A 16207-nucleotide genomic window follows, 5' to 3' on the forward strand; every position below is an offset into this window, starting at 1 on the left:
ACTAAGTAAATTTCTTGAGTCGGAACTACACAAAAAGCATTGCTGGGTTCTCAGAAGTTAGGTTTTAGGTAGATCTAAGAATCTCTTAAAACCTTATTTAACACCAAAAGGCTGGCTACCTTAGATATTTTTGTCCTGCCACCTTAATTTTTTTTTTTTTTTTTTTTCCAGCTGAGTCTTGCTCTGTCACCAGGCTGAAGTGCAGTGGTGCGATCTTGGCTCACTGCAACCTCCAACTCCCTGGTTCAAGCGATTCTCCTGTCTCAGCCTCCTGAGTAGTTGGGATTACAGGCATGTGCCACCATGCCCAGCTAATATTTTGTATTTTTAATAGAGACAAGGTTTCATCATGTTGGCCAGGATGGTCTGTATCTCTTGACCTTGCAATCCACCCACCTTGGCCTCCCAAAGTGCTGGGATTACAGCCATAAGCCACTGCGCCCGGCCACCTTAATATTTTTAAATGAAATATAGTATTTGAGGAAAAACTCAAAAATGAGGTTTTTTCAGAGTGCCTTATGATGATTGATTTGCTAAGGCATTTTTGAAGAAAACTTTAAAATGTCCATGCCTGAAGTATTTACATTGTTTATTGCGTGTGGGTGTTTCCCTACTCAGAAAGGGCAATAGGAAGATTTGACTGCTTGGCCTTGCTAATAAGCAAAAGCATAGAGCCAAGGGATAGGGCAAAACAAAGTCATCCTTAACCCTAAGTTTTTCCAGCTGCTGCTTGACTCTCTTTTGGACAGAAGTTTTAAGACTTGTAGTTCTTGCACACTTAACTGCTGAGAAGCTTGCTGCATTAGTCAGAGTTGTGATAATTCTTACCACTGTCTAAAGGAATCTAATCTCATTTTTCAGGAGAATAGTTACGGCAGTACAATCCATTAGAAAACTTACCTGGGTGTTCTAGTATGATTTACTTCTCTAGAAGTTGATAAAATAACATTTTCACTCAAACATTTATGCCTCAGATTTAGCTTTAATGTGACAGAGGTACCTTAAAATATTAGGATTCAAATCTCTTAAAATGATACCCTAAGTACAGGTAGTAACTTTTTAATAATTGTAGTCTTTCCAGATTTGACTTGGCCCGAAGCTACTTCATTGTACTTTGTTATGTGTGCTGCTCCCTAATAATCTTGCACCTTGAACATAGTTGTGCTTTCTTCTTTTTTACAAGATATCATAAACTGAAAAAAACCAGCAAAACCTTTCCAGGGTTTTTGAAAGTTTGCTAATTTACAGTTTATTAATCTGGTACTATTTATTCATTTTTAGAAATGCCTCCGAATGCAACAATTCACTGAAATTATTTCTAGGGGTGGACCACAGGGTGAGGAGCCTGAATTGACTATGTGGAGTTGAAAATACCTTTATCACAACCCTGTATTCTTCTGGATTATGAGCATCAGAATAAATGATATAAGATTCCTGTGTAAGGTCACTTCTCAGCAGTTCATTAGGAATTCCACAAGGAGGTAAACTGGATTTCTTTTTTCTTTTATTTTTGAGACAGCTTTGCTCTTGTTGCCCAGGCTGGAGTGCAGTGGTGCGATCTCAGTGCAACTTCCGCCTCCCGGGTTCAAGCGATTCTTTTGCCTCAGCATCCCAAGAGTGTTCCTGCCTGCTATATAATCTATAAGCCCCATGGTGCTTTGTGTAGATTGAGATATGAGGATTATGGAAATACTGCTCAGAACTCTGCAGGCTGTCTGGAAATACAGTACACCTTTTTGCTTTAGCCAGCAGAATGTTTGTGAGTTCTCTCCTGAAGCCGGGGGATTGGGTGGTGGATGTTGTGCTTTTATCTGTCATTTGATTTGTTGCCTGAGGACAGAAGTGCAATATTATGGGTCGGACTTGTGTCTTGCCTTACCAGTGTTTAGACGTTTTACAAGATAATGAATCTTACTTCTTGAAAGAATAGGAGATGAAAATCAATGTCCTCCTGCTTCTGTCCTTCTCTTTCTTCATAGCTTTCCACTTGGCATATAGCAGAAAACTCTTTGGCTGTATTTGGTGCATTTTGTTGGTGGAATTCTTCAAGAATGCATTCTTGACTTTTTTTTTTCTGAGACAGAGTCTTGCTGTATCACCCAGGCTGGAGTACAGTGGCATGATCATGGCTCTCTGCAGCCTCAACTTCCCAGTTAAGCCATCCTCTCACCTCAGCCTCCTACCCCGTGGCCCCGCCCCAATAACTGGGACCACAGGCCCATGCCACCATACCTGGTGTCTCCCTGTGTTGCCCGGGCTGCCTATAAAACTTGACGTTCAACAGTCTGTTGTTTTTATTCATTGAGAAATTGGCGTCATCCTTTTACTGAAATGGGAGAGGTATTATTTATCTTACTATTTTTTAAATTAATTAATTGATGATTATTATTATTTTCGCTGAGACGAGTCTCGCTCTGTCACCCAGGCTGGAATGCAGTGGCCCGATCTCAGCTCACTGCAAGCTCTGCCTCCTGGGTCCAAGCCATTCTCCTGCCTCAGCCTCCCGACGAGCTGGGATTACAGGCACCCGCCACCACGCCTGGCTAGTTTTTTTTTTTTTTTTTAGTGGAGTTGGGGTTTCACCATGTTAGCCAGGATGGTCTTGATCGCCTGACCTCATGACCCACGTGCCTCAGCCTTCCAAAGTGCTGAGATTACAGGCATGAGCCACTGCACCCGGCCTACATTAATTTTTTTGAGACAGAGTTTTGCTCTTGTTGCCCAGGCTGGAGTGCAATGGCGTGATCTAGGCTGACTGCAACCTCTGCCTCCTGGGTTCAAGCAATTCTCCTGCCTCAGCCTCCCGAGTAGCTGAAATTACAGGCACCTGCCACCATGCCCAGCTAATTTTTTTGTATTTTTAGTAGAGACAGGGTTTCACAATGTTGGCCCAACTGGTCTTGAACTCCTGACCTCAGATGATCCGCCTGCCTCAGCCTCCCAAAGTGCTGGGATTACAGGCATGAGCCACCACACCGGGTTTAGAATCTAAACTACAACTAGCATTACATAGTTATGCTTAAGAACGCATTTTTGGGGCCGGGTACGGTGGTTCACATGTGTAATCCCAGTACTTTAGGAGGCCAAAGCAGGTAGCTCACTTGAGCTCAGGAGTTCAAGACCAACTTGTGCAACATGGTGAAACCCTGTCTCTATGAAAATGCAAAAATTAGCCAGATGTGGTGTCACGTGCCCATGTTCCCAACTGTTTGGGAGGCTGAGGTGGGAGGATCCCTTGAACTCGGGAGGCAGAGGTTGTAATAAGCTGAGATCACAGCCCTACACTCCAGCCGAGGTGACAGAGCAAGTCCCTGTTTCCAAAAAAAAAAAAAAAGCATTTTTGTTTGGGGACATGGCCTCCAAATATTTTGAAATTGTTATATTTCCTGTAAGTGGAACTATTTTGTCTCCATATCTGAAATCTTTTTGTTCCTGTACATTTTTGTTATTATTATTATTATTATACTTTAAGTTCTAGGGTACATGTGCACAACGTGCAGGTTTGTTACATATGTATACATGTGCCATGTTGGTGTGCTGCACCCGTTAACTTGTCATTTACATTAGGTATATCTCCTAATGCTATCCCTCCTCCCTCCCCCCACCCCACAACAGGCCCCAGTGTGTGGTATTCCCCACCCTGTGTCCAAGTGTTCTCATTGTTCAGTTCCCACCTGTGAGTGAGAACATGCAGTGTTTGGTTTTCTGTCCTTGCGATAGTTTGCTCAGAATGATGGTTTCCAGCTTCATCCATGTCCCTACAAAGGACATGAACTCATCCTTTTTTTATGGCCGCATAGTATTCCATGGTGTATATGTGCCACATCTTCTTAATCCAGTCTGTCATTGATGGACATTTGGGTTGGTTCCAAGTCTTTGCTATTGTGAATAGTGCTGCACTAAACATACGTGTGCATGTGTCTTTATAGCAGCATGATTTATAATCCTTTGGGTATATGCCCCGTAGTGGGATGGCTGGGTCAAATGGTATTTCTAGTTCTAGATCCTTGAGGAACCACCACACTGTATTCCACAATGGTTGAACTAGTTTACAGTTCCACCAACAGTGTAAAAGTGTTTCTATTTCTCTACATCCTCTCCAGCACCTGTTGTTCCCTGACTTTTTAATGATCTCCATTCTAACTGGTGTGAGATGGTATCTCATTGTGGTTTTGATTTGCATTTCTCTGATGGCCAGTGATGATGAGCATCTTTTCATGTGTCTGTTGACAGCATAAATGTCTTCTTTTGAGAAGTGTCTGTTCATATCCTTTGCCCATTTTTTGATGGAGTTGCTTGATTTTTTTTCTTATAAATTTGTTTAGTTCTTTGTAGATTCTGGATATTAGCCCTTTGTCAGATGGGTAGATTGCAAAAATTTTCTCCCATTCTGTAGGTTGCCTGTTCACTCCGATGGTGGTTTCTTTTGCTGTGCAGAAGCTCTTTAGTTTAATTAGATACCATTTGTCAATTTTGGTGTTCTAGTCATGAAGTCCTTGCCCATGCCTATGTCCTGAATGGTATTGCCTAGGTTTTTCTTCTAGGGTTTTTATAGTTTTAGGTCTAAAATTTAAGTCTTTAATCCATCTTGAATTAATTTTTGTAATAAGATGTAAGGAAAGGATCCAGTTTCAGCTTTCTGTGTATGGCTAGCCAGTTTTCCCAGCACCATTTATTAAATAAGGAATCCTATCCCTATTTTTTGTTTTTGTCAAGTTTGTCAAAGATCAGATGGTTGTAGATGTGTGGTGTTATTTCTGGGGGTTCTATTCTGTTACATTGGTCTATATCTCTGTTTTGGTACCAGTACCGTGCTGTTTTGGTTACTATAGCCTTGTAGTATAGTTTGAAGTCAGGTAGCGTGATGCCTCCAGCTTTGTTCTTTTGTCTTGCGGCAATGCGGGCTCTTTTTTGGTTCCATATGAACTTTGAAGTAGTTTTTTCCAATTCTGTGAAGAAAGTCTTTGGTAGCTCGATGGGGATGACATTGAATCTATAGATTACTTTGGGCAGTATAGCCATTTTCACAATATTGATTCTTCCTATCCATGAGCATGGAATGTTCTTCCATTTGTTTGTGTCCTCTTTTATTTCGTTGAGCAGTGGTTTGTAGTTCTCCTTGAAGAGGTCCTTCATGTCCCTTGTAAGTTGGATTCCTAGGTATTTTATTCTCTTTGAAGCAATTGTGAATGGGAGTTTACTCATGATTTGGCTCTCTGTTTGTCTGTTATTGGTGTATAGGAATGCTTGTGATTTTTGCACATTGATTTTGTATCCTGAGGTTGCTTATCAGCTTAAGGAGGTTTTGGGCCGAGACAGTGAGGTTTTCTAAATATACAATCATGTCATCTGCAAACAGGGGCAATTTGACTTCCTCTTTTCCTAATTGAATACCCTTTATTTCTTTCTCTTGCCTGATGATTGCCCTGGCCAGAACCTCCAACACTATGTTGAATAGGAGTGGTGAGAGAGGGCATCCCTATTTTGTACTAGTTTTCAAAGGGAATGCTTCCGGTTTTTGCCCATTCAGTATGAATGGCTGTGGATTTGTCATAAATAGCTCTTATTATTTTGAGATACGTCCCATCAATACCTAGTTTATTGGGAGTTTTTAGCATGAAGAGCTGTTGAATTTTGTCAAAGTCCTTTTCTGCATCTGTTGAGATAATCGTGTGGTTTTTGTCTTTGGTTCTGTTTATATGATGGATTACGTTTATTGATTTGCGTATGTTGCATCCCTGCAAGGCTGGTTCAACATACGCAAATCAATAAACGTAATCCATCATGTTCCTGTACATTCTTTTGCATTCTACATAACCTTATGTATGTTTAAAAACACATTTTTACATTTCTTTTTTTTTTTTTTTGTATTTTTAGGCTGTGTTGGCCAGGCTGGTCTCGAACTCCTGACCTCAGGTGATCTGCCCATCTCAGCCTCCCAAAGTGTTGGGATTACAGGCATGAGCCATCATGCCCGGCCCATTTTTACATTTCTTGAGCAGGAGCCCTGTAGTTTAAAAGTCCCTTTTATTTTCAGCAGTGTATGTTTAGGACAAATCGGTTGTGTGAGTAGGTAGGAAATATTTACCATTTACTGTGACAGAACAGATGAACAAGAATGTGTTTGGTTTTATTTGTAATATAAAACACCTATGAAGGGAAATGCCAAACAGTAGTAGTAAATCAAACTTTGGAAATACCTCTGACGTAGAATTCTATAGTAGCTTTAATAGGGTATTATTATCAGCTGGTCTGTTTGGGATTTGTTTGACGAACTGTTACATGACTTTGACTGCCAGCCAACCATTATCCTGGCTGCTCCTTAGCTGACTGCCAGTCAACAATTACTCCGTGCAGATTCTATAGTTTTTCCACAGTTGTCAATGTTCTAGTCCTGAGTATAGTCTTTGGGCATAATGTGGTTCATAAACGACTACACTGATAACTTTTGTGAGAACTCACCACTTCCCAGATAGCCCAGATACCATATGTTACTCATTTAGCAAATACCTCTTAAGAGCTTGCCAAATGCTGGATACTTAAAGGCAGTGGGGCTTATAAGGGTGAACTGAACTTAGCTTCTTGGAGCATACTACCTAGTGGTATAGGCAGACAATAATCATTGAGCAGGCAAATACCTAATATTATTTCAAATGGTGATGAATTATTATGAAAACCGTAAAGCTGAGTGAAGAGAAGAACGATGGAGAAGGACAGGATACACTTGAACCAGGGTGGTCAGGGAGGTCCTGTTTGATAGGTAAAGGGCCAGGCCATCATGAAGGGTCTTGTAGGTCACAGTTAAAGACTATGAGTGCTGATTTGAGTGTAATAAAGAACAGATAAAGGGTATTTAATAATATGTCCAAATTTGTGTTTTTTGTTTTGTTTTGAGACAGAGTCTTGCTCTGTTGCCCAGGCTGGAGTGGAGTAGCGCAATCTCGGCTCACTGCAACCTTTGCCTCCCGGGTTCAAGCAATTCTCCTGCCTCAGCCTCCCGAGTAGCTGGGATTACAGGCACGTGCCACCACACCCGACTGATTTTTGTATTTTTAGTAGAGGCAGGGTTTCACCACATTGGCCAGGGTGGTCTCAAATTCTCTGACCTCAGGTAATCCACCCATCTCAGCCTCCCAAAGTGCTGGGATTACAGGAGTGAGCCACTGTGCCCAGCTTCGATTTGTGTTTTAAGAACACAATGACTGTGCTCAGTAGAGGACAGATTGCTTTCAAATGTTAATAGAGATGGAGGTGGGTGGATCACCTGAGGTCAGGAGTTCCAGAACAGCCTGGTCAACATGGCGAAACACTGTCTCTACTAAAAATACAAAAATTAGCCAGGTGTGGTGGCATGCACCTGTAGTCCCCGCTACTCAGGAGGCTGGGTGAAAGAGCGAAACTCTGTCTCAAAAAAATAATTTTAGTAGAAGGAAAGCCCCTCCCTATAAAGATGTACATGTCCATATATACAATATTCTGTATTCAGTTCCTGGAAGTTTGTGAATTCGCTGAAATCTCAGAAGTTGAAAGATTGAAGTTAACCCACACACCCTAGTTCCTAGATGATAATCTAATTCCCAGGTTTACTAGTGAGTATAATACACTTAAAAAATTCTGAGTGAGTTCAGCTTTTCACTTGAAGAATTTGTTTTAATAGTGAAGGTACACAATTTTTGCTAACTTAGAATGTTTTTTATATGCCAGACTCTAAATTAGGTACTTTATTTACACTATCTCATTCATTCTTCACTGCAGTTCAGTGAAGTTTATACCATTATTATCTTTACCCAAGATCCGTGGAGTTGCCCAAGTAGTGAAGCTGGATTTCAAACTCAGTACCTGTTCTTTTACCTACTAAACCAAAAGTGCTCAGTATAGTCTCTAGGATATGTAGTATGTAATGAAACTGTTGTTGCCGCTGCTGTTCATTGATGTAGCAAGTATTTTTTCTTTCTTTCTTTCTTTCTTTTTTTTTTTTTTTTTTTGAGACAAGGTCTCGCTCTGTTACTCAGACTAGAGTGCAGCAGCATTATCTCAGCTCACTGCAGCCTCCACCTCCCAGACTCAAGTGATCCTTCCCTCTCAGCCCCCCAGGTAGCTGGTACTACAGATACAGGCCACCATGCCTGGCTAATTTTTGTATTTTTTGTAGAGATGGGGTTTCGCCATGTTGCCCAGGCTGGTCTTGAACTTCTGGACCCAAGTAGTTCTCCCCATCTCAGCCTTCCAAAGTGCTGGGATTACAGGCATGAGCCACTGCACCTAGCCAGTGTAGCAAATCTCTTTTTTTTTTTTTTTTTTTTTTTGAGCAGCCATTCTTACTGTGTTTTAATTTAATCAATTTTTTTTAAAAAAAGATATACAGTCTTGCTGTGTTGCCCAGGGTGGTCTTGAACTACTGGGCTCAAGTGAGTCTCCTACCACGGCCTCAAGCGATTCTCATTTCTCAGCCTCCCAAGTAGCTTGGTGCCGCCAAGCTTGTACCACCAAACCCAGCTATTTTTTTTTTTTTTGAAATGGAGTCTTGCTCTGTTGCCCAGGCTGTAGTGCAATGGCGCAGTCTCAGCTGACTACAACCTCTGCCTCCTGGGTTCAAGTGATTCTCCTGCCTCAGCTTCCCAAGTAGCTGTGATTACAGGTGCCCACCACAATGCCCAGCTAATTTTTGTATTTTTAGTAGAGACGGGGTTTCACCACGTTGACCAGGCTGGTCTGGAATGCCTGACCTCAAGTGATCCACCCACCTCGGCCTCCCAAAGTGCTGGGATTGCAGGCATGAGCCACCATGCCCGGCCTAAAAACATCGTTATTATTATTAATTTTTTTTTTGAGACAGAGTCTTGCACTTTCGCCTAGGCTGGAGTGCAGTGACGCGATCTTGGCTCACTGCAAGCTCCACCTCCCGGATTCACACCATTCTCCAGCCTCAACCTCTCAAGTAGCTGGGACTACAGGCGCCTGCCGCCACGCCTGGCTAATTTTTTGTTTTTAGTAGAGACGGGATTTCACCGTGTTAGTCAGGATGGTCTCGATCTCCTGACCTTGTGATCTGCCTGCCTTGGCCTCCCAAAGTCCTGGGATTACAGGCGTGAGCCATCACGCCCAGCCTAATAAATTTATAAACTTTTTTTTTTTTTTATTGAGACAGAGTCTTACTCTGTCTTCCAGGCTGGAGTCTGCAGTGGCGCGATCTCGGCTCACTGCAACCTCTGCCTCCCAGGTTCAAGGGATTCTTCTGTCTCAGCCTCCCAAGTAGCTGGGATTACAGATGTGTTCCACTACGCCCAGCTAATTTTGTATTTTTAATAGAGATGGGGTTTCATCATGTTGGCTAGGCTGGCCTCGAACTCCTGACCTTACATGATCTGCCCGCCTCGGCCTTCCAAAGTGTTGGGATTACAGGCATGAGCCACGGCCCCTGGCTTTTTTTTTTTTTTTTTTTTTTCCCGAGACAAGGTCTCCTTCCGTTGCCCAGGCTGGAGTACAGTGGTAAGATCTTGGCTTACTGCAACCTTTGCCTCCCGGTTTCAAGCAATTCTCCCACCTCAGCCTCCTGAGTAGCTGGTATTACAGGTACATGCCACCACAGCCCAGCTAACTTTTGTATTTTTAGTAGAGACAGGATTTCGTCGTACTGCCCCGGCTGGTCTTGAACTCGAGCTCATGCAATTCACCCTACCTTGGCTTCCCAAAGTGCTGGGATTACAGGTGTGAGCCATCCTGCCTGTCTTAGTAGAAAGTCTTAAAGAAGCATTAAACATATACTAGCACCTGAGACTTTTTCCTTATCATATCAGTTTTAGTTTGTATCTTGCACATATATCCCTTATAATCATTTTGTAAACCATGAGTAGTATATATTCCTTGCTTTGGGAAACACTATGGTGCTATACTATTTTATTAATGTTGTGCAGCCACCTGGAGTGTCTCAAGACCTAGCACAGGTTTTACCATTCACCTCCTCCACAGAGGAGAGAATATACTTAAAGGGGCTAAGTTTGAAAATGTGGGCTATTTCTTTCCCTTCTCTCTTCCTCCTTCCCTTCCCTCTTCCTCCTTCCCTTCCTCCTTCCCTCTGTCTGCCCTTCCTCCAACCGCTTTCCTCCCTTCCTCCTTCCCTGGCACTCTCAAGAAAAGGCCATTGTGTCGATGATAGTTAGAAATTGCTAGAAAGGGTCACATAATTATGGATTCTTGTGTCTGGTGCACAGTTGTCATCCAGGGATTTCCCTCCATATTGGCCTTCTGGAGATTTCCTTCACTTCTTTCCTAAGCTGGATGTCCCATTTCCTATATCCTAAGTCTTTCTCTTGCTATATTCCTGTAACAAATTCCTTGAGAAAGGAATTATGGGCCGGGCGTGGTGACTCAAGCCTGTAATCCCAGCATTTTGGGAGACTGAGGCGGGCGGATCACCTGAGATCAGGAGTTCAAGAGCAGCCTGGCCAACATGGCGAAACCCTGTCTCTACTAAAAATAAAAAAAAAAAAAATTAGCCAGGTGTGGTGGTGTGTGCTTGTAGTCCCAGCTATGCGGGAGGCTGAGGCAGAAGAATCTCTTGATCCTGGGAGGCGGAGGCTGCAGTGAACCAAGGTCACATCACTGCACTTCAGCATGGGTGATAGAGCAAGACTTGTCTCAAAAAAAAAAAAAAAAAAAGGAATCATGGAGGTTCAAATTTTTGTAATCATGAATGTCAAAATATCTCTGGTTCTGTCCCTCACTGATAGTTTTGCTGATTATTGTAAATTGGAGAGTTTCCTTCAGAATCTAGGAGGCTTTGCTTCATTATGTCTTCTAGTGTTGTTGAAGAGTTTGAAGTCATTCTGATTCCTGATTTTTTTTTTCTTTTTTTTGAGACAGAGTTTTCACTCTTGTCACCCTGGCTGGAATGCAATGGCACAATCTTGGCTCACTGCAACCTCCGCCTCCTAGGTTCAAGGGATTCTCATGCCTCAGCCTCCCAAGTAGCTGAGATTACAGGTGCCCGCCACCACACCTGGCTAATTTTTGTATTTTTTAGTAGAGACAGGGTTTTGCCATGTTGGCCAGGCTGGTCTTGAACTCCTGACCTCACGATCCACTTGCCTCGGCTTCCCAAAGTGCTGGGATTACAGGTATGAGCCACTGCACCCTGCCAAAATTAAATAATTTATCAAACATTTAAATTTGAAGGAGAATATTGTGATACAGTATTTGGATTGAGAATGTAATTGTGTAAAAGTACACGTGTATGTGGAAAAGGATTAGGGTCACAGCCCCAAAGTCACCATTACTAAATAGAAAAAGGTCCATTTTGTACAGATGTACTTCTGCAGAGATGTAGCTCAGCTAGCAGGAAAACTTCCTACATATGAATTAGAAGGATCCCCATCCTTCATGCTTATGCTGTCTGTGTACCAGACACATGGCTTAGCAAGTGAAGCATGGGCTGAATTTCCACCCTCTCTCATCTCCTGTGGTGGGTGTTCTTGTGTGGGATAGAAGCTGTAACAGTATTGTTTACTCTGTGTTAGGCCCAATGCTAAGTGCTTTACACTGTTGAACAATTTAATAACTCAATTAGATAAACACTATTATCTTTGTTTTACAGTTCTTCTGCTCAGACGTCTTCTGAACTTCATAATTCTATATCTAACTGCCTATGTCATTTATTTTCTATATAGTGAGCCACCACGCCTGGTCAATTTTTAAATTTTTTTGTAGAGACAGAGTTTTGTCATGTTGCTCAGACTGGTTTCGAACTCCTGGGTTCATCTGCCCACCTTGACCTCCCAAAGTGCTGGCGTTACAGGCGTGAGTCACTGTGCCTGGAACAGTACTTTTAAGATTAAAGCCTAGCCAACACAGTGAAACCCCATCTCTACCAAAAGAATACAAAAATTAGTCGGATGTCGTGGCACATGCCTGTAGTCCCAGCTACTTGGGAGGCTGAGGTGGGAGAATCACTTGAACCCAGGAAGCAGAGGTTGCAGTGAGCAGAGATTGTGCCACTGCACTCTCCCTGGGTGACAAAGTGAGACTCCGTCTCAAAAAAAAAAGCAAAAAAAAAAAAAAAAAAATCTAAGGTAGATTGTGCCTTTCCTCTGCTCAAGACCTTTCAGTGGCTTCCCACTTCACTCAGTAAAAGGCAAAGTCCTTATAATAACCTATAAGGCATTTTGTTATCCACATCGTCCCTGCTCCCTGACATTGTACTCACTTAACTCTATGATCTTTTTACCATACCTTATACAAAGGATTTTCACTAGCTGTTCTTTCTGCCTGGAATGTTGTTCTCTCAGTTATCTGCAAGTCAGACTCACTGATTTCCAAGTCTCAGCTGTTACCTCTTTGCTGAGACCTACTATGACCTCACTTTATAAACTGCAGTCTGCCTCCCTTTCCCCAGCACTTACCACCCACTATCATAGAATTTACTGTGCATGCCTCCACCAGAAGATAGGCTTCTGTTATGATCATGGATCCTTGTCTTTTGTTCCCTGAGGTAGCCCAAGCATCTTGAACAGTGCCTGGTACATAGTAGGCACTCAGTATTGTTTATTGCCTGAATAAGTGACGAAAATTGGTATATGGGAAAGGTAAGCAATTTGGTGAAAGGCCAGGCCATACAACTAATAAAAGGTGGAGGTAGATTTTGAACTGATATTTATGTATTGTGCCTTTGATATTAGAAGATGATATCCAAAAAAATGTGTTAGGATTAGTAAAATTATGAGTAACTTCCGCTTTATCCTCCTTCCCAAATTTGTTTTTTGTTTTTTTTTATAAATAAAAATATAATTAGGCCAGGTGCAGTGGCTTATACCCTAGCACCTAGCTATAATCCTAGCACCTTGGGGAGGCTGAGGTGGGAGGGTCACTTGGGGCCAGGAGTTCAACACCAGCCTGGGCAAGATAGCGAGACTTCGTCTCTACAGGAAATAAAAAATTAGCTGGACTCGTGTGCACCTGTAGTCCTAGCTAATTAGGAAGCTGAGGCAGGAGGATTGCTTGAATGTGGATCAAGGCTGCAGTGAGCCATGATCCTGTCACTGCACTCCAGCCTGGTTGACGGAGCCAGACCGGTCATGCCTTAAAAAAATAAACAAATAAAAGTATAATTAGAAACAGATTATCAGAGTAGAGGAAAGAGCCAGATACTAGGAAGCCAGAGTAGGCTGCCACAAGGTTGAAATCTGGCACCTCATCTTAGGAACCGCCTCTCCCACAAATGCACTGATCTTAACATATGTGATGGTGTGATGAAACCCTGGTGAGATTTGTGAATATTCTGAATACCGTGTAACCTTGGACATTTTTACTTAACCTTTATGGTCCATAGATTCCTCACTCTAAAATGGTAATTTCTCTTATAGGGGGTTGTTGGAGGATTAAAAGGGATATTGTATGTAAAGAACATACATAATAAACATTCAGTATTAGCTAATACATTAGCTAATATCATTATTGTTGCTGCTGCTTAGTTGATACAGAGTTTTAAGAAATTTATTTTTTGGTGGATATATCTTGTTGCCTAGTGAGTTTTAGCAGGTACCAAAAGAGAGCAAACATGTATTGTTTTTGTTCAGATAGCCAAACAAGCTTTGTCGCATATTTGTGTTTTTTCATGGACACTTGTGGTTCTAATTTTATATTACATCTTAAACAATAGCCACCTTTTCTTAATTATTTACATAAATTTTAATACTTAACATGTGGATTCTACAACTACCATTGTTTCATTGGTTTTGCATTTTTGGTTGACTTCTGTGGGTCAGTTGATTTAAAATGATCCATAGGAATTATGATATAACTGTCATGATATTTAAAAATTAGTGAACTGGCTGGGTGTGGTAGCTCATCCCTGTAATCCCAGCTGAGGATGAGCTGGTGGATCACTTGAGGTCAGAAGTTTGAGACCAGCCTGGCCAACATGGTAAGACCCCATCTCTATAAAATGTACAAAAAATTAGTCAGCATGGTGGCCCACACCTGTAGTCCCAACTACCTGGGAGGCTGAAGTGGGAGGATCATTTGAACCCGGGAAGCAGAGGTTGCAGTTAGCCAAGATTGCACCACTGCCCTCCAGCCTGGCCAACAGAGACCCTGCCCCCGCCTCGCCCTCCCCCCAAAAAAATTTTCTCAGGTTCATCATACTTATGTGAATAGAAGTTACTGCCAGTATATCCATTAAAGTATCTTCTACTTTAAAGTAGAAATTTGAATGATAAATAAGGTCACAAAATAACTTACAGCACCTGAGAAAAGAATGACAGTATAATATACTGAAATTTTTTTCTTATTAACACGGTAATGAAATAATGAAAACTAGTAGAGTTATGTGAATTAGGAAAAATGACTTTTTGAAAACTTTTTTTTGTAGAGTAGGAGTCTCACTGTGTTGTCCAGGCTGGTATTGAATTCCTGGACTCAAGTGATCTTCCAGCTTCAGCCTCCCAAGTAGTTGGGGCTACCAGTGCATGCCACCACACCCGGCTAGTTTTTAGATTTTGTAGAGATGAGGTCTCACTATTGTCCAGACTGGTCTCAAACTCCTGGGCCTAAGCAATCTTCCTACCTCGGTCTCCCAAAGTGCAGGGATTAGCCCAGGCTGGTCTCAAACTCTTGGGCCTAAGCGATCTTCCTACCTCAGTCTCCCAAAGTGCAGGGATTACAGGCATCAACTACCGCACCTGGCCAGGCCGTAAGCCCATTTTTTAACTTGAATATAAAAATAGTTTTACACTCTAACTTTTTTTTTTTTTTTGAGACGGAGTCTCGCTCTGTCGCCCAGGCTGGAGTGCAGTGGCGCAATCTCGGCTCACTGCAAGCTCTGCCTCCCGGGTTTACGCCATTCTCCTGCCTCAGCCTCCCGAGTAGCTGGGACTACAGGCGACCGCCACCTCGCCCGGCTAGTTTTTTTTTTTTTTTTTGTATTTTTTAGTAGAGATGGGGTTTCACCGTGTTAGCCAGGATGGTCTCGATTTCCTGACCTCGTGATCCACCCGTCTCGGCCTCCCAAAGTGCTGGGATTACAGGCTTGAGCCACCGTGCCCGGCCTACACTCTAACTTTTTAATTTTTGAAACGGAGTTTTACTCTTGCCCAGGCTGGATTGCGGTGGCTCACTACAACCTCTGCTTCCCAGGTTCAAGCGATTCTCCTGCCTCAGCCTCCCAAGTAGCTGGGATTACAGGCATGTACCATCACACCCGGATAATTTTTGTATTTTTAGTAGAGACGGGGTTTTGCCATGTTGGCCAGGCCGGTCTCAACCTCCTGACCTCAGGTGATCCACCTACCTTGGCCTCCCAAAGTGCTAGGATTATAGACGTGAGCCACCGTGCCTGGCCACACTCTAACTTTCTAAAAGGAATATTCTTTTAGGGAATAAATGCAGTTGAAAGATTATAGAAGGATACAACTTTGAAGAGTTTATACCATAACAATCATGAATTGCTTGATTAAAGCAAATATATCCTCAAAGTCCAGGTGGCAGAATGATGCATGAAGACAATAAAAGGCAATTTTTTTGGTGAACCTAGGGAACCTACCACCCTCAGAAATAATGTCGACCGGAAAAATTAGTTTTAGAGAAGTTTATATAAATTCATGATTGATAGATACAAAGTAGGTGACTACAGAAAGCTAAGATACCTGGCAATTATGAGTCATTCCTTTTTTTTTCTATCCTAAAATGTCACCTGGTACCTTTCAGAGACTGATTTTGGGGTTAGGCCCATGTAGTAATCTTTTAATGGAATAGTAGCCAAAGTAGAGGAAGGCAAAACAGAGTAGAATCTAGGCCTTTTGATTTTTGAAGCATTCTGTGATGGTTGGTGGGGATGACCAGGGGAATTCAGGAATCCAGAGGGAAGTAGCCTGGAACCAGGTAAACCTAAATTCTGTAATAGACTAGAATAATTCGTATTAAGTAGGTTGTAGGCTTCTGAAATAATTTATATGATTTAGATATCATGGTAAATTATGAATACACTATGTCTTCTCTGGCATGTAAAAGGTAAATGTTTTGCCTATAGAATATAAATTCCCAGACTGTCTTACCAAATAAATGTTTAAAGCCTGGGAACTTTTGTGGTAATAGAAGTTTTTACTACTATTTTGTATATATAAAAAGAATTTTGTTTTTATTTTTGTTTTTTGAAGACAGTCTCGTTGTCACCCAGGCTGGAGTGCAATGGCACAGTTTTGGCTGACTGTAACCT

The 16207-nt window shown here is 42.1% G+C and overlaps 1 protein-coding gene across 2 annotated transcripts in view; it reads left to right on the top strand.

The window, feature by feature from the left end:
- The window catches only part of RAF1 (Raf-1 proto-oncogene, serine/threonine kinase), an 83566-nt gene that overhangs the window by 24471 nt on the left and 42888 nt on the right, over window positions 1-16207 (top strand). The window contains exon 1 of one of the 2 annotated variants that reach the window (XM_073009835.1): window positions 1375-1481. The exons of the other annotated variant lie outside the window; for it this stretch is intronic. The gene's annotated coding sequence lies outside the window, so the exon portion shown is untranslated. Of the gene's footprint in view, window positions 1-1374; window positions 1482-16207 lie in introns of those variants that run through there. 2 annotated transcript variants of the gene reach the window in all.

This window comes from Chlorocebus sabaeus, chromosome 22 (genome assembly GCF_047675955.1).
Source record: "Chlorocebus sabaeus isolate Y175 chromosome 22, mChlSab1.0.hap1, whole genome shotgun sequence".
Taxonomy (NCBI): Eukaryota; Metazoa; Chordata; class Mammalia; order Primates; family Cercopithecidae; genus Chlorocebus; species Chlorocebus sabaeus.